Below are 17,376 nucleotides of genomic sequence, written 5' to 3'. Positions count from 1 at the left end.
CCAGGAACTGCTTATCTCTGTATTGAGGGGTTAATGTTTCTTAGTTTTTTCACCAACGCAGACAGAGCCATGGGCAGCCACTTCGCCATGCTTAAGGTGAAGCCGCACTGTACGCAACAATACCACAGAAAGCCCCTTCTCTCTGTGCAGTTTTCCCCAGGCATGCATTCCTCTTCCACATGAAAACAGCATTTCAGTCAAATTATGTCACATTCCGCGATATTTTGCGTTAAAAATATATTCCGTTTTCATGGGTCAATTCGGCGATTCCGTCCACGATTCCATAATCACGGAAATCATAAGGCCCTAGCTGTGCTTTTGAATGGAAAATATGCACTTTGAAACTGTAGGGGGAGCTCCATAGAGGAAAAAGCGACCAGACTTGCATAGTTCCCCTTTAAAACGTGGGACCTACTTTACTCACAATTCATCTGGACCAGCAGCAATTTGAGGGGGTTTGGGTCTATTATGTTAACAGCAGCTAATGTATCATCTGGCCTCAGGCAGAGATGAGCAGATCTCTGGTCACTGGTACAACTTTGACTGTAAACATATTCTGATTTGTTCCCCTATTAGTGTTGTTAAAAGAAGTGAGTTTCATAAGAATGCCCCAGTCTAGGTCTTTGTTCAGACAGGAAGTGCTGCATGTCCTTGCCTTGCTGCCATGACTCAGATCTCTATTTGATTGAAATTCTTATCTCTAATAAGCAGAAAATACATCAGATATTATTCTGGTTGCCACACTTTTGCATCAGCAGCGGGTAAGTACTTGAAAAGACCTACCAGTGATAATGACAGAAAGGGATGACATGAGGTACATTCATAAGTGTTAGGAAGAGATGGGATAGAACCCACCTGGGAGGAAAACTACTGGTAAGGACATTGTCATCAGCTGAGTCATGTTGGAGTTGGAGATTTTGTGGATATTTAGAGCCGAAACATTATTATAGCACATTACTATGAGACATTGTTCCTGGGTTTCCAGATGAGGGTTGTTGTTTAGACTGAGTTGTTCATTTTTTTTTTTTTTAATGCACCAACTGTGTCCAATCACTTTATAAGACTTTCCTTAGAGGTGACAATCAAAAAAGCTTAACCAAAACCCAAAAAGCTTCTGTAGGCATTATTTTACAATAGCTCAAATAACTGTCTAATATGAGAGAGAGAGAGAGAGAGAGAGAGAGAGAGAGAGAGAGAGAGAGAGAGAGAGAGAGAGAGAGAGAGAGAAATCATTGGCTAGACAAAAATAGTCATAGGTTATTCTGACAAAAAAAAAGTACGACTAAAATGCTAAGACTTTTAGTCGACCGACAAAAAAGAGTATGGACGTATCTTAAACTAATAAAAACTAAAATGACAGTTTGACACAAAGACTAAACTAAAATTAAAACAGGCCACCAAAAACAACACGAGTTATCACCCAGCTCTGCACTTTCCTTCTGCTTTACAGAGCGTTGTAATGTCTTAAATTTCCTTGCCCGGGTTTTATGGCGCACAAGTTCACATTTTTGATTCACTCTCGCCCTCATCATCCTTGTCTCTATCTGCAGCAAGCAGCTGTTCTCTGCAAAACAAGTCAGGAGAATCCGCTTGTGTGCTCCTTTCTAGCACCAAGTGTCACACAGACAAAGGTGCTGATTAGCTGGTTAATCCAGTGGAGTTTGTGGAGAGAAAAACAGAGCTAAAAGGAGAGAGAATAAATCTTTTTTTCACCATGTGGACATGAACACAATTTCAAATGAATGCTAATGTTGCTCTTAGTCTGCCTTATGTGTAAAAAAGGTGAATTTGCCATATAATCATATCATCCATAAAGAGAAAATATGTTGAGATTAAGAACAGTTATTTGTTTTAATGTCATGGCTTCTATAATCTACAGTATATGAAAAAGGCTATTGCAGATTTAAATGTAACATATACATCATAGCAGAATATATGCAAAACTAAGTCACCTCCACGTCCTTTGCAAGGTGTAACAAATCTGTTAAAGTTTGACTCTAAAGTCATTTTCCTGCCTCTCCTTTTACCTTAAGTACCTTTTTTTGTAACCCACAAACACAGCCCGCTTTTTTTCCCTGGTAGTTCCCCTTGGGCAATGTCAGTATCTTTCTTTCCGTGCAGCTTTGACTTAAATCTCCTGATGCAGTCACATCCTTTGCAGCAGTCTGTCTGCCTTTCCTTTTTGGAGCATGAGGAATTTTACAACATAATTGTCTCATTCCCCTCGACATTCCAGATGAAATTGAAGGTCTGTGCCATTGAAAGGTCTCCATTGAGCACACTGGTCTATTAGGAGTGAAATCAAAAGAAAACTTTTTTTCACAGAGAGGGGGAAAATAAATCTGCAACGCCTATGGGTAACGACAGTTAAAAAAAAGATGTTTTTTTTTCTCCCTTTGTTGGGGTATTTGATGACAGTGACAAGCTCATTCATTTCTCTCTTTGCTGCCACAAGCACGTTACAGTGGCGTTGGTGTGTTTGCACTGCATGATGATGAAGTTTGACTTTTCCTCTATGTGGAAACTCATTTCTTTGTGGGTTGTTCGTCACGGTGGTGACATGTTGACTTCCCGACTCCCCCTCTGTTGACTCAAGACAGACTTACCACTCTATGATTGAGTTCTTTTTCACAGATCACACTTTGAGTGGAATTGCCCCAGCTGACAACCCTCTACCGTGGTAATGTTATATTATTTTAGAATGTGGATACATGAAAAAGAAAAGCAGGTAGGTTTTGAGTGGTGAGATAAAGAAAGGAAAGACATCTTTTTGTGCCTTTTTTTTAACGACTGTCAATTTTCCTACCGGCATCCAATGAAAAAATAAAACAATAGAAAAGTTGTATTATTATATTTTTTGCTCATTCCTATTCCTGTTGAAATGACAGCTCTCTGATGTTCTGTCACACGCACTTGTTTGAATTTGCACAGATAAAGAGTGGTACCCATTGATTTTTCTGCCTCCATTTCACAGCCTCTCTCTGGAATTTGATTGGGGTTTTGCTCTGTCATCAGTCACCCAGGACTGGCATTGAGATTCAGAAAGCAACTGTAAAACATAGGTTGAGAGTGTGGGAGACAGAGAGAGAGAGAGAGAGAGAGAGAGTGTGTGTGTGTGTGTGTGTGTGTGTGTGTGTGTGTGTGTGTGTGTGTGTGTGTGTGTGTGTGTGATGTATTCACGTGCTGTATAAGGTGTATTCCCAGTGACTGTGTGTAGGGGTTTGCATAAATAAGTGAGCGTGTGTCCACGCTGTCTGCTTTGTACTGCACCTGTGGGAGATGATGCAGGTGGTAATTTTTATGTGAGCTTGTCTGTGTGTGTGTGTGTGTGTGTGTGTGTGTGTGTGTGTGTGTGTGTGTGTGTGTTTGTGTGTGTGTGTGTGTGTGTGTAACCTTGCTGCAGCCATCAGATAAAATACAGCAGTTTCCTATTATTTAGTCCCAAGGCACACAGGCATGCAACCACGGTCACGGGTTATCAACCCATGACAGAGTAAGAGAAACCGGTCAAGAAAATGTCAGAGTGGGAACAGAGGGAAGAACGACTTGTGTAATTCGAAGCACAAGTTGAGTTTGAAAATGGCCACTAGAGGGGGCACTTGCATGTCAACTATGTAGGTAACTTTTCGGAAGCAAATTTTAACATTTTTATTTTTCCATAGACGGAAATGGAGGTTGAAAAAAATCTTGAGAAATGTCCTTGATATTTACAATATTAAAATGAAAGTCCTATAAAATGTGTGAGTCAGGAGCTTTCAGTGTTCACAGAGCTCCTCATTGTGTCACTGTAGGTTTGGTGATGACACCTGATCTTCTGATTACATGGTTCAGGGGTTTTTCCTTTCCTTTGGCAGAATAAGAACAAAAGCCAAGGCATAGGAAATGAAATTGCCATGGTTAACAGTGTAAGTGACTTGGTTCCTATTGGGACCAAGATATGGGTCAATTCGGGCCAACATCCTTGGAAGGCTGCATCTGAAGACTTTGATTGCGTGGTTGGTTCAACATTGTCCTGTTCCAAGGATTCCAAAATGTGTCCTTTATTACTGTACACGCACCGACAATGATGGACTTTTCAAAAAGAGAATAAGTGAGTCTGCATGTAAAACAGGGCCATGAATAGGAAATCCAATGTAGATCAATCTAATTTCTGGTTGTTGTATTTAAAGTGCATGGCCTCTGATAGGGAAGCATGTCAAATCTGAGATCTTTTGAGATTGAGACTGAGAACATATTATTATACTCTTGGTCAAATGGAATGGGAAGAATCACTCTTATCCCCAAATGCTTCAAATGATTTTCAAATATAAGATTCTTCAGCTGGGCCACTCAGACCCTGGCAACTACATCCATTTGGTTTTGTGGTGCTTCAACTTGTCAATAACCCCCTCAATTTGTTGTTTTGTTCGACCCTATAATCATCTTCAAAAAAGTGACAGGAATTCAATTTACCACAAAAAGAAACAAAAAATAATAATTATTTGCTCTTTAATTACTAAAAATAATAGTTTACAATACAAGTCACTAAACAGAGTCACACACACATATTTTTCAAAATAAACAGCTTTTCGTTTTGTTTTTACTTTGATTCACACTTTGATTCACATGGAAATAAGTCATGCTTATTGAAGTATAATATTGTTTATTATTTGGCACCGATTATATGAGTCTGCTAATAAACCAGGGAGACTCCTGGCTCGTCTGGCAAGGGGCATGGTTGAGTCTAATGTCATCCCATCATTTAAAGATGATAAGGGAGTTACATTTTTTTGAAATAAAGATCTGATTAATATCATGAAATATCTTTCTTTCCAGAAAGCCTGAATGACAATGGGGACCAGGCCAGATTTTTGGTCTATTTTGACTAGAGGCATCTGATCTGAATAATGTTGATACTTGCATCATGTGTTATGATTAGAATAGAAAAATACTTTATTAATCCCTTGAAGGAAAATTTAGATGATTAGGCACTAAGTCTGGTCTAAAAGTTGTTTGTCTAGAGATCAGTATAACATTTTGGTTTGGACTATCAACACTTTGGAGTGAATAATTGTGACAGTGGCATTATTAGTCTTAGGATGGTATTTCAATGACGTCATATATTTATTTCAATGACGTCACAGATTTGGTATTTCAATGGCGTCCACCCAGTAAAATAGTCTCCACTACACCACTGCAGTATTTAGAGGCCACTGCAATGTGGATTGGTGCCCCCCTTGCACCTCTGTATCTCCCTAATGCTCTTTCTCAGGTGTTGATTTTGTTTCATTGATATGGCTGCATTGTCCCTGTTCCATGTATAAAGGTGCGTTCACACCAGACCTTTTACTGTATTTTTTTTGCTGTTGCTCGTATCGCCCGTTTGTTATCGCTATATCGCTCTGCTGCAATCGCTCGTCAGTTTGGCACAGACTTGCCTCTCTTCCTATACGTTATTCAGTTTACGTGATATGTTTTTACTTACCGGTACCTCTGCTGTCTTGTATGTTCTCTGTTCTGTGTCTGCTTTAAAAATTTATAAAATATTGGATAAAAAAAAAAAAAAGTTGCGTAAAGTATAATATATTTGAAATGAAAGGTCTACAAAATACCAAAAATAAGGAAATTGCAATGGAGATCTTTCCATATTTTGAAGATGATATCAGATGTGCATCCTACTTAATCATCATACAGCAGCTGTATGCTCAAGTTTAATGATGTTGTCTGGTAGCTGATTGATCTCACTGATTGAGTTCAACCATCAATAATTACCTTATACTGTATGTCTAATAATGATTCACAAAAGCAATAATGGTTGGCAAAGAGAAAACTTATGGAGCTCATTATTGTTTATAAGCCCCACCTTTTCAGTCCAATGATTCTGACATTATTGGGAGTGCTGTTTGTGACAGAAAGTCAGTGCTCAGAGCCCTGGAATAAATCAGAAACACTGATCATATCAACACTGAAATAAAGCATGGTGGTTGGAGCATGTGCTTTCAATGGTGGCACCCTGCAGATTGTGCTGAGATGGACTCCTCCAGGCTGGGAGAACAACACTGACCTTGTGAGAACTGTGACTCACAAGCAGGCCAAGATGAACTTAACTGAGAGGGGGAAGCTCAACATGTTGCCAAGAAAAAGGAAGGATGGAGGAACCTCAGGGGGGAAACAGGATTAAAAAGTAAGTAACCATCAAACTACAGGCCAAATGATGCAGTGGATGATAGTGTTTCACACTAAAACACATCACCCGCAGAGACACAACACAGGAATTTTTGCTGCACTTATTTTCCCCCCAAGGCTCATAAAAAGTCAGCTCAGCCCTTTCAACTGTGCTTAAGCTTTCTAACATGAATCTTAAGATGTGTTTCACTCTTTTGCCTTAAAGTAAAATGTCTGCGCTACCATGGTGAGAGATATTCAACACTTCAAACACACACTGAAGTTAAGTTCAGAATATATAGACAGAAATGTAGTCTAGTAGAAGTTGAAGCACCACATTACTTTTTACTTATGGTAAAGTGAGAATACACTTCTTAAATATACTTTAAATAAACTAAATGCATAGGAGTCTTTGTTAAATAGGAAACAGTGCAATCTGTTCCATTTTGAATAAGAACCCTGCAGATAAATACAATAATGATACCACAATTTCTATTTGACAGTAGGTCACAAATAAACTACATTAGCCTACTCTAGTGCAGTAAACATATGAGATTTTACTCCTGGAAAAAAATGATGCTGATACGGTATGTCAACACATCATATGTAACTACAGATGCATTTGCAAGACCATTCGGGAGAAATTTTAATTAATGCTTACTGTTTTAATAATTTAAATAAATATATATTGCTGTCACCTCACAGCAAGAGGGTTCTGGGTTCGAACCCGACGGCCGGCCGGGGCCCTTCTGTGTGGAGTTTGCATGTTCTCCCCGTGCATGTGTGGGTTCTCTCCGGGTACTCCGGCTTCCTCCCAGTTAGGTAAATTGGCAATTCTAAATTGCCCATAGGTGTGAATGAGAGTGTGAATGGTTGTCTGTCTATATATGTTAGCCCTGTGATAGACTGGCGACCTGTCCAGGGTGTACCCCGCCTCTCGCCCGAAGTCAGCTGAGATAGGCTCCAGCTCACCTGTGACCCTAGTGCAGGAAAAGCGGTATAGAAAATGAATGAATGAATATATTTTTTGCGTCTCTTATAATTTCACATGGTGATATGATCAAAAAACACATTGAACACATACCAAACATGGATGATATTTACATTATGATAGTTTCATGATTTACCTTGCCCATTGCTTGGCCAGGATGTATGTTTGAAGTCCAGGATGTAATGTTTAAATAACTGCTACAAAAATGAATTCGGTTTAAGTAGGCATTGGTCCAAAATGTTGCCCTATTCTTTCTTGAAGAGCATCAGTCAATGGTTGGTAGGACTTGGAGGTGAATCTGAGTTTCGTATACAATGGTTACGATTACCTGCCTTGGAGATTCTACTCATGGTCTCTTGGCAAATATATTCCAAAACATTTGGATTGAACTGTGTGACAATGTCTGACATTCCTCAAGGACTGTCAAACGAATTAGTATCAGCTCAGTCAGGACTGCCTCAAACAGGTCAAAGTCAAAGAATCAATTTTATTTCCATCTGCAGTAAGTTATATTTTTCTCTTTCTCTTGCTGGACATCTCTGCCCTTCCACTTGCACATATGGAATGCCTAAGGCAGTGTGACCATCAGTCGAGACTTCCCGTAGGGCACAGAAGAGAGCAGACATCAATGGAAACAGACATGACATTGATTAGGTGAGACACAACATGAAAAGGAGGAGCTCGGGCAGAGGCAGCTCAACCCTAGCCACTACATGGAGACTTGAAGTGCAGCAGAAACTGCTCTGATGGCCTTTGATGAGCCTCAGTATTTGTTCCACTGTCATAAAGAGGGATGTTTATGTTTGATTCCAATGACTTTTGTAGCTACGATGGATCAACCCCTCATGTGCCCAGGAAACTCTACTGTACATAAAACCTCTGTAAAGGTTTCATGGCATTTCATGGGTTTGTTTTTATGGTATTTACTATGATATTAAAGTGAAGTAGATGACAAACACTGAGATAATGCTTTGGCAGCAGATATCTGAACATGAGACGCTGTTTCACCAGTTACTACCTTTCCCACTTCAGGTCAACTCCCATTGATGCATTGGCGTTTTTTATTAAGTCCATAAACCCTGAGGGCCCTGATGAAGTTAAAGTCGACCTCCAACGATCGTTTTTAGTTAAGATGCACCAAGCCTATTAGGCCTTTTCTCGAAAATTGCATATCCATAATAAAATGAGCATATCTCTGCAACCACAAGGTCTATTTGAATACTTTTGGTGTCAGAGTAAAGGGGAAAATTGAGAAATTGCTGAGATGTGTAAATTTCAGTATGTGTTACTGGTGAAGAGTAAATGAAGATGGCAGTGGCACACAGCTAAAATTAAATAAATTTAATGTTTGCCCCCCCCCCCCCCCCCCCCCCCCAAAAAAAAAAAAAAAAAATATATATATATATATATATATGGATGAGTGTCCTTCAGAATGATGCTGCTAAAGCTCAAAACCTCTATCAAATGATTGTACAATGTATGAACATTATCGCAGTGGTTGATTCTGATAAAGTGAAGCAGTCCAAAGTTATTGAGATTTTACGACGAAATATTTATTATTATTATTCAAATATTTTTATTGATTTTCACATTATACACTCACAGTAGAACTCAATACCCCAGACAAGAGGGAAAGCAAAAATTAAATAAATAAATGAAATGAAGTATGTAAATAACAATAATGCAATATTCATAGTAATACTGATAATTGAAAAATAAATGAAAAATCAGGAGAATAAACAGACGTTACTCAGTATCAACAAAGTAGTCAAATAAACACGCATATATATGTGTGCATACACATAACTACAGAGTAATGTATAGACACAGAAACATAAAAATAAATAAATAAATAAATAAAAGGGGGGGGGGGGGGGGGTGGCTACACTATGTTAAGGGGAATTCATCTTCAAAGTACGATAGGAATGGTTGCCAGACTTTATAATATCTATGTGTAGTGCCCCGGGCAGTGTATTTAAGTTGTTCAAGTTTGAGGTGGGACATCACGTCCTCCACCCACCGCCTATGAGAGGGGGGCATGACCTTCTTCCAACTAAGGAGTATCAGACGTCGAGCTAGCAGAGTGGAGAACGCTATAGCCTCAGCCTGGTGCCTAGATATTGGTGTCTCCTGAGGGACGACCCCAAATAATGCAGTCAATGGGTTGGGACTGATAACTTTATTACACATGTATGAAAATGTACCAAATATATTTGTCCAAAATAGATCTAGTTTCGGGCAAAACCAAAACATATGACTGAGGCTAGCTGGGTCTTGCCTGCATCTGATGCAAGTTGGGTCTAAGCCAGGGTACAGTTTGGCTAGCTTACTCGCAGATAAATGTAGCCTGTGCAGAACCTTAAATTGCAGCAGCCCATGCCGGATACAAATTGAGGAAGAGTGTATCAATGTAATTGCTGCCTGCCAGTTTACGTCTGAAATGGTGGTTCCTAATTCCACCTCCCACTGCCTTGCTAAACGGTTAAGTGATACGACTGCAACCCTCTGGATATTATCATACAACACAGACACCAGACCTCTGTCAACTGGATCTATGGTCAGACATTCATCTATCCATGTCCTCTGAGGGGTTGTCAAAGAGAAGTGTTTTTTAACATAACTCCGCACCTGTAGATATCTAAAGAAATGTGACTGAGGGATGCTGAAGTCTTTCTTTAGCTGTTCAAAGGAAATGAAGTGCCCTTCCTTAAAAAGGTCCATCACACATTTAATCCCTCTCCTATGCCACAATTGAAAAGATGGATCTGTGAGAGATGGGGCAAAATTGATGTTCGCTAGAATAGGGGAAGTGACAAGAGCTTGTTTATGCTTAAAATGAATCCTAAACTGCGACCATATCCTCAGGCAGCCAGAAATTATTGGGTTGTTCGTCCAACAACGTTTACTTATAGGTAGTGGGGAACAAATTAAAGAGCGGAGCGAAACTGGATTACTCGAATGCTGTTCCATTTGACACCATACTGGAGACTCATCATCTGATGCATCAGAGACCCAGAATATAAATTTGTGGATATTGGCCGCCCAGTAATAATACAGAAAATTGGGTAGGGACAGCCCACCATCTCCCTTCTGTCTTTCCAAATATTCCTTCCGTATTCTGGGTACTTTTTTATTCCAAATAAAAGTTGATATGAGCTTATTTAAGTCCTTAAAAAAGGATTTAGGTATAAAGACTGGTATTGCTTGGAACAGAAATAAAAATCTGGGCATGATAGTCATTTTTACTGAGTTAATCCTTCCGGCAAGTGACAAAGGGAGGGTTGACCATCTCTCCATGTCCTGTTTAGCTTTGTTAAACACTGTTTTGAAATTGCTGTCAAATAGATCCCTATACTTTTGAGTGACACAAACCCCCAGGTAAGTAAAACTATCCTTATTGACAGAGAAAGGGAAGTCCTGGAATGACATCTGGCGTGCTTTGTCGTTTATGGGAAATAAAACGCTTTTAGTTAAATTTAACTTATAACCTGAAACTTGACCAAATATAGTGATAAGCTCAAGAGCAATAGGGATAGTAGTACATGGGTGCGAGAGAAAGAGGATAAGGTCATCTGCATAAAGAGATACTTTATGTGAATGCCCTGACCTTTGTATTCCAACCAGGTTAGTGGTCTTCCTTAACATTATTGCCAGGGGCTCGATGGCAATATCAAATATCTGGGGGCTCAAGGGACACCCTTGTCTTGTCCCTCGGGAGAGAGGGAAATAATCTGATATTATCTTGTTCGTTCTCACGGAGGCATGAGGTGCCGTATAGAGAATTTTAATCCATGAACAGAAAGTAGGACCAAAGCCAAATCTATCTAGCGTGGTGAGCAGGTAGTTATATTCAATTCTGTCAAACGCTTTTTGCGCATCTAAGGACAGTATTAGCTCTGGCTCAACATTATTAGGTTGGTATATAATGTTGAATACTCGGCGAAGGTTGCTTGATAGTTGTCTGCCTGCGATAAAACCTGTCTGATCAGGGTGGATCAGTTTAGGCATAATTTTCTCAAGTCTACCAGCCAATACCTTGGTTAGAATTTTATAGTCGCAACACAATAAGCTGACCGGACGGTAGGACTCACATAATAGTGGATCCTTATTCTTTTTTAATAATAAAGAGATAGAAGCTTGGGTCATAGTTGGGGGAAGAGTTTTTTTAACCAGAACCTCTTTAAATACATTTGATAGCAATGGTATTAATTTAGGGCCAAATGTTTTAAAAAATTCTATTGGAAACCCGTCAGGGCCGGGTGCTTTTCCGGGTTTCATTTTTTTAATTGCACTATTGATCTCCATTTGGGTTATACTTCTTTCCAATTCTGATTTGTCTGATTCATCCAGGGAGGGCATTTCCAGTTTACTGAAGAAATTCTCTACTAACTCCCCGTCCCCTGCCTCTGAAGTATACAAATTTTCATAAAAAGACTTGAATTGGGCATTAATGTCCCTTTGGTCTGTAACGATAGTACCTTCCCCGTCCTTTATCGCAGATATAAAACCAGCCGTTGCTGACTGTTTGAGTTGATGGCTCAACAGTTTACTGGCGCGCTCCCCGTATTCATATAGATTATGACGAGCTTTTAAATAAAGATCCACAGCATTATCGTTGGTCAGTGAGTCAAATTCCGTCTGAAGTAAAATTCTCTCTCTGTAAAGGTTCTCGGAGGGTGATGTTGAATGTAATTGATCCACCACTTTAATCCTGTCGACCAACTCTGTAACCCTTTTAGATTTCTTTTTATTTTCACCAGCAGTGTAAGATATCACTTGTCCCCTTACATACGCTTTCATGGTTTCCCACAGTGTGCAATAACTTATCTCGGGGGATTCATTAGTTTCTAGGAATAAGTCTATTTGTGTGTTTATGAAATCAACAAATTTTTTATCAGCAAGTAGTCGTGAATTAAGACGCCATGTACGTTTAGGAAGTATGTTTTCTGGAAACCGAAGCTTCAATAGTACTGGACAATGGTCCGAAATGACTATACTGTCGTATTCTACTTGAGTAATCATGGGTAGTAATTTTTGGTCTATCAAAAAATAATCAATTCTGGAGTAGGTTTGATGTACTGGGGAGAAAAAAGAGAACTGTTTGGATGTTGGATACTTGAATCTCCAAGGGTCAATGATTCCATATGCTTGAAGAAAAGTATTTATGCATCGCGCCGATTTGCTAAGTGAAGTAACCTTTGTACTGGAGCGGTCCTGCTTCGGGTCCAAAACGCAGTTGAGATCTCCCCCCAGTATTAAATCATGTGAATCTAGACCCGGTAAAAGTGAAAAGAGATTTCTAAAGAAGTCAACATTATCCCAATTGGGAGCATAGACATTCGCCAGCACCACCGGCCTATTGAACAGTTTCCCTTGAATGATTACATAGCGACCATTTTTGTCCTTTATGATGCTAGACTCTTCAAACTGCACATTTTGGTGCAGGAGAATAGCTGCCCCCCTACTTTTGTGACCAAATTCAGAGTGGAAAATTTGCGTGAATCCTCCTCTGCGGAGTTTTGCTTGATCCTTATTTAACAGGTTGGTTTCCTGCAGATACACCATTTCGGCTTTTAATTTGTTTAATTGAGAGAATACCCTACTTCGTTTAGCCGGTTGATTCAATCCCCTTACATTCCAACTCACCAACATGGTGTCAGCCCTGTCTGTACCTTTATCCCACGCCATCAAGTTGACCTTTCACATAATGCCATTGCCTCATTCCTGTGACCTGTTGTTGGTGGTTCTGAAGAAACTGCAATTGGGGTTCCCTGAGCTTGATGATAGGTAGCCAAAGAAAAAGAGAGAGAAGAAGATGGAGAGGAGAGGGGGAAAAAAAAGAAAAAAAGGGGGAAGCATGGGGGGTACCTGAACACACATTCTAAACAACACACATCCATAAAACATTAGGCAATATGTAACTCTAACACTCTTACACATTGCAAACAAAAACTTGAACATGAACACGGCATCGCTTGTCTCTTGCATAGAGACTGCCTGCTCTTCCAGTTATCCTCTTCTCCTAAGGTTGCTTACCATGTGAGCTCCCCACAGGAACAAATATAGAATTCAATAGATTTCTTAACTCTTTCAATATATTGCTGATAATGTAGTAAGTTGACAAAACAAAAGTTGACCCATTCCTCTTGACACATATTGTCCTTGGTGTAGCACAAAATTATTCTTTTTCCACTCAAGGTATCATAATACTTCAAGTAGGAAGTTAAACAGACCTAAACATAAAGTCCCATGAAATAAAAGATGATGTCCCACATAACTGAATCCTCATGAGAGATTCAAACTTGTCTCCACATGTTGACTCTTCTTTGAGCTTGAGTGGACAGAATTAAGCAGTCCTGAACGTGGAGCAACATAATAGAAGCCATAGCTCTCCTCCACACGAGTGTGCATATTCAATTGCTGACAGCGGAGACACCAAGACCGCTTCGGGTGGGACAAAAAGGCACCCCGGGATTTTTCAAAGTAAAAGTAAACTGTCTTTAATGTGTCTTGCCTCCATCTCCCAGCTTAATAAAACGGGTACTTCAGTCAGTGTCCACTTACCCAAACACAAACATTATGAAGCCTTGTGCACCACCCTCTTTAACACAAACTCCTTAGCCAGCTTCGGATCTTTGAAACTTGCCTCTTGACCATCCGCCGTGGTTATTCTCAATATCGCGGGGTATCTCAGGCCGTAGCGGACTCCCTCACAGCCCCGAAGCAGCCCCCGCACCTCGGTGAAGGCTGCCCGCTGTTTACTCACGGTCTGGGTGAAATCCGGCAAGATTCGGATGTGGTCGCCGTCTGCGGTGGTCACTGACTTCATTTCGATGGCTTTCTTCAGAAGTGACTCTTTTTCGGAGAAGTAATGGCATTTCACCACAAACGCCCGGGGTGGGATGTTATCCTGCGTCGGTTTACTACGGAGGGTGCGGTGTGCCCGGTCTATGGTCGGGGGCTTCTCAAGATTCAGAGCTTCTTTTAGCATGTCAGCTACAAACTGAGACGGATGTTTCCCATGTTCACGGCCTTCCTTCACCCCCGTTATGCGTACATTGCAGCGCCGCGATCTGGCCTCCAAATCCTCGCAGCGGTCTCTCAGTGTGGCCAGTTCTTTTTTCATACCGCTGACATCTGCTTCCATCGCGGCAAACGAGTCCGAGCGCCCGCTGACTTCCTCCTCCAGCTCCGACACTCGGCTCTCGGTCGCCTCAACTCGTTTATCAACTTTTTCCACCGCACATAGTAGTTCAGTCTTAATCTGGCCGATCTGGCTCTGGAGTACTGCCAACTGAGCTGTCGCCTTTTCTTCTATTTTCGCCATCACATCTTGTCTTAAGGACTGAATAGCCAGCAACACCACCTGCTGGCTGTCCTCATTTGCGTCGTCTTCGCTAGCACCAACATTAGCATTAGCGTTAGCCTCCGACTCCGTCTTGTTTCCTTGGCGATTTCTTGGCATTTTCCTCTCCGCAGTCGAAAAATCTTGTTAACTTAACTGGTTTATAGGTGCGCGTAAGGTCGTAGATAGTGGTTTAAAACGATAGAGAGATTTTTTGTAGTCCCGTGAGGAGCCCAACAAAACCACGTCTTTACATGGCGCTGCCCATACCGGAAGTCCACGACGAAATATTTAGGCGAGCTTTCCAAAATGTCAATTTTTGGCACAACTTGGAACCACCTGCCACTATAAATCATTATTTAATCTTTATTTTCACACAATTTGCATAAACTAACTGAAAAAGAATCAACCGGGACTAAAATAACAATAAGCCCTTTGTGTCACTCTGCATAAAAGTTGCACTGAGAGCAGTTTATTTGGGACTATGGTTACGCCTGGCTCTATCTCTGCAGTGGATTGATTGATTTGAGTGATTGACAGCTCATTCGAACCGTTAGAGCCAATAGAATGATTGACAGTACTGGCAGCCAATCAGAATCAGAAGAATCCTGACATGTGTGACGTTGCAGGAACCACGTGCAGGGCAAAGGTTCCCCAGTTCCTAAAGCCCGTCCAGACGGATTTAGATGCAACTGTAACGGAGTTAAAAGGTAATTTGATTCCCCTTGCCATAAAAACTCACCACACAACACAAAAACTTGTTTTTCCTATGGTAATTAAATGCATCACCCCTGCGGATTAGGGTCGTGGACCCCGGGGTAGCAGCAGTCGGACTTTGCTGTTTACCTGGTAGGTGCACAAGCTACGAGCTCCGCCATTGTTTCATATTAATTACTTTAATTTCAATACTAAAGGGGTGGTTTAAGTTGTATTTCTTAAGCATATAGCTCCCAACGGTCGAGCACGTCCTTTTTCATAAAAAAAAGTGTTTCTCTTATTTTTGTTTACAAAATAGCTAGGGTTACATGTGTTAGCTAACCTGCACTTTCTTTTTATTTTACATTTTTCAGCCATGTATGTGTGTGTGTGAGAAGAAGAACTGGACTGACTGTAATGTTGATTCCTCTGCCAGGTATGCTTTGCGCTATTTTATGTTAGTTTTGAGAATGTTTGAGCAGTCGGACTTTGCTGTTTACCTGCTGTGTATGTGTGTGTGTGTGAGAAGAAGAAGACTGACTGTAATGTTGATTCCTCTGCCAGGTCAGTCCATGTGAATAATAAACAGCGAGATTGCCAACGGTGAAGGTCTGCCTACACAAAGCAATGATGAGTACCAAAATCGCTACACAACACCAGTCAAAGTTCAAACTGGAAATATTGTGGATAGCGTACAGCCTGCCGGAACACTAGAAGAAGAAGAAAAAGAAGAAAACAGCAAAGGTAAGAGGAAATGTACAACCATGTTTTGGCCAAGCAGTGTCTGTGTTTGCTCGACTTTGCTGGTTTTTGGCTTCTCTGCCGGGCTTCTGTGTAGCCGTGGGTATCGTTCCAATCTTTGTAGCCGGCTCTTTCATATGAGCGGTAGCTGATGTGTTTTGCATAATGTACAGTAGTATACGAGCCAGAAATGTGGTGACTGGGTCCACACAGAGGTGCTTCATGAGGTTTGATGTTCCTAGTTGTTTACTTGAGTAGTGTTTGGGCTGTGTTTGGGTCATGGTTTTTACACGTTGTAGGCCTAGCTTCTGCTGTTTAATTTGATGTAAAATATGACTATATTCTTTCATAATTAGTGCAGTGGTGGCTCTGTGATTGTTCTATATGTCTTCCTTTTATACTTGGGGTTATAGCATTCTCTGTGGTCTTTAAATTGTGATCATGAGGTTTTTAGCCAAAATCACAAAACCTGTGCCATTTCGCAGGGCTCTCCTTCTGCAGAACCCCAGTAGCTCATTAGCGATGCGCCTCTGAGTGGTGGGCGGAGACTGCGCTGCTCTGCACCCACCCAGCCACCGCCCTCGCATCCCCAGCTCCTCACGCGCTGACAGCTGGACACTGTACACTTGCAGATTCAGCGCGTTTAGCATTTATAACCCCCAATTTCCACCGGATTGTCAGCATGGAACGGCACCGGAGCTGATAGCTGCCACTCTGATCAATGAGAGCATTTCCACCGGGTATGACGCTGCTTCATTATGACCGCCGCTGCTTCGGAGTTGGGGCAGACGCACTTACCGTTCCAGCGCGACCTGTCCATGCGTACCTGTGTGTATGTCTGTGCGTCTGTGTCTGTGTGCGCGCACAACAGGGCTGAATGAGGTTAAAAAAACGTTTGTTTGTTTTTTCTCGATGAGAAACTGTGCAGGACCCATAACAGACTGTTGCGGGGCCGCCTTACACCAAGTTATCTAGCCAGGGTTTCCCCCAGTGTATTATAAGCCTGGCGGCCCGCCAGGCCTTACTTGCCCCCCCGCCAGGCTAAACATCGTTTATTAATTTTTTTAATCAGTTTTTATACTCAATAAACACGTGATCGGGTGTCTTTTTCATCACCTGACAACGTTACAACTTCGTCGCACATAACGGGACACGACGCTCATCAGACAATAGACAGCATCAGACCGCTGTTTCACCAGCTGACCGAGAGGAACGCACCGAGTCCACGTTAACGTGAGCGGAGCCACAGCTCCAAGAGGCTCAGTCAGCTGCTGCTGCTGTAGCAGCTGTTAGCTGGTAGCGGTTAGCTGGTAGCTGTTAGCACGTCGTCCCCTGCAGCGTCAGAGCTCCGGACTCCTGTGAGCCGCGGGGCTTTGACCTGATGTGAAAATGATCCATTGTTTCATTTTTCAGCTCGTAAAGTTCGTGATCACACACGTTTGTTCTAGTAGATCCGTGA

This window comes from Trachurus trachurus, assembly GCF_905171665.1.
Source record: "Trachurus trachurus genome assembly, chromosome: 22".
NCBI lineage: Eukaryota > Metazoa > Chordata > Actinopteri > Carangiformes > Carangidae > Trachurus > Trachurus trachurus.
This window is presented reverse-complemented; position numbering follows the sequence as displayed.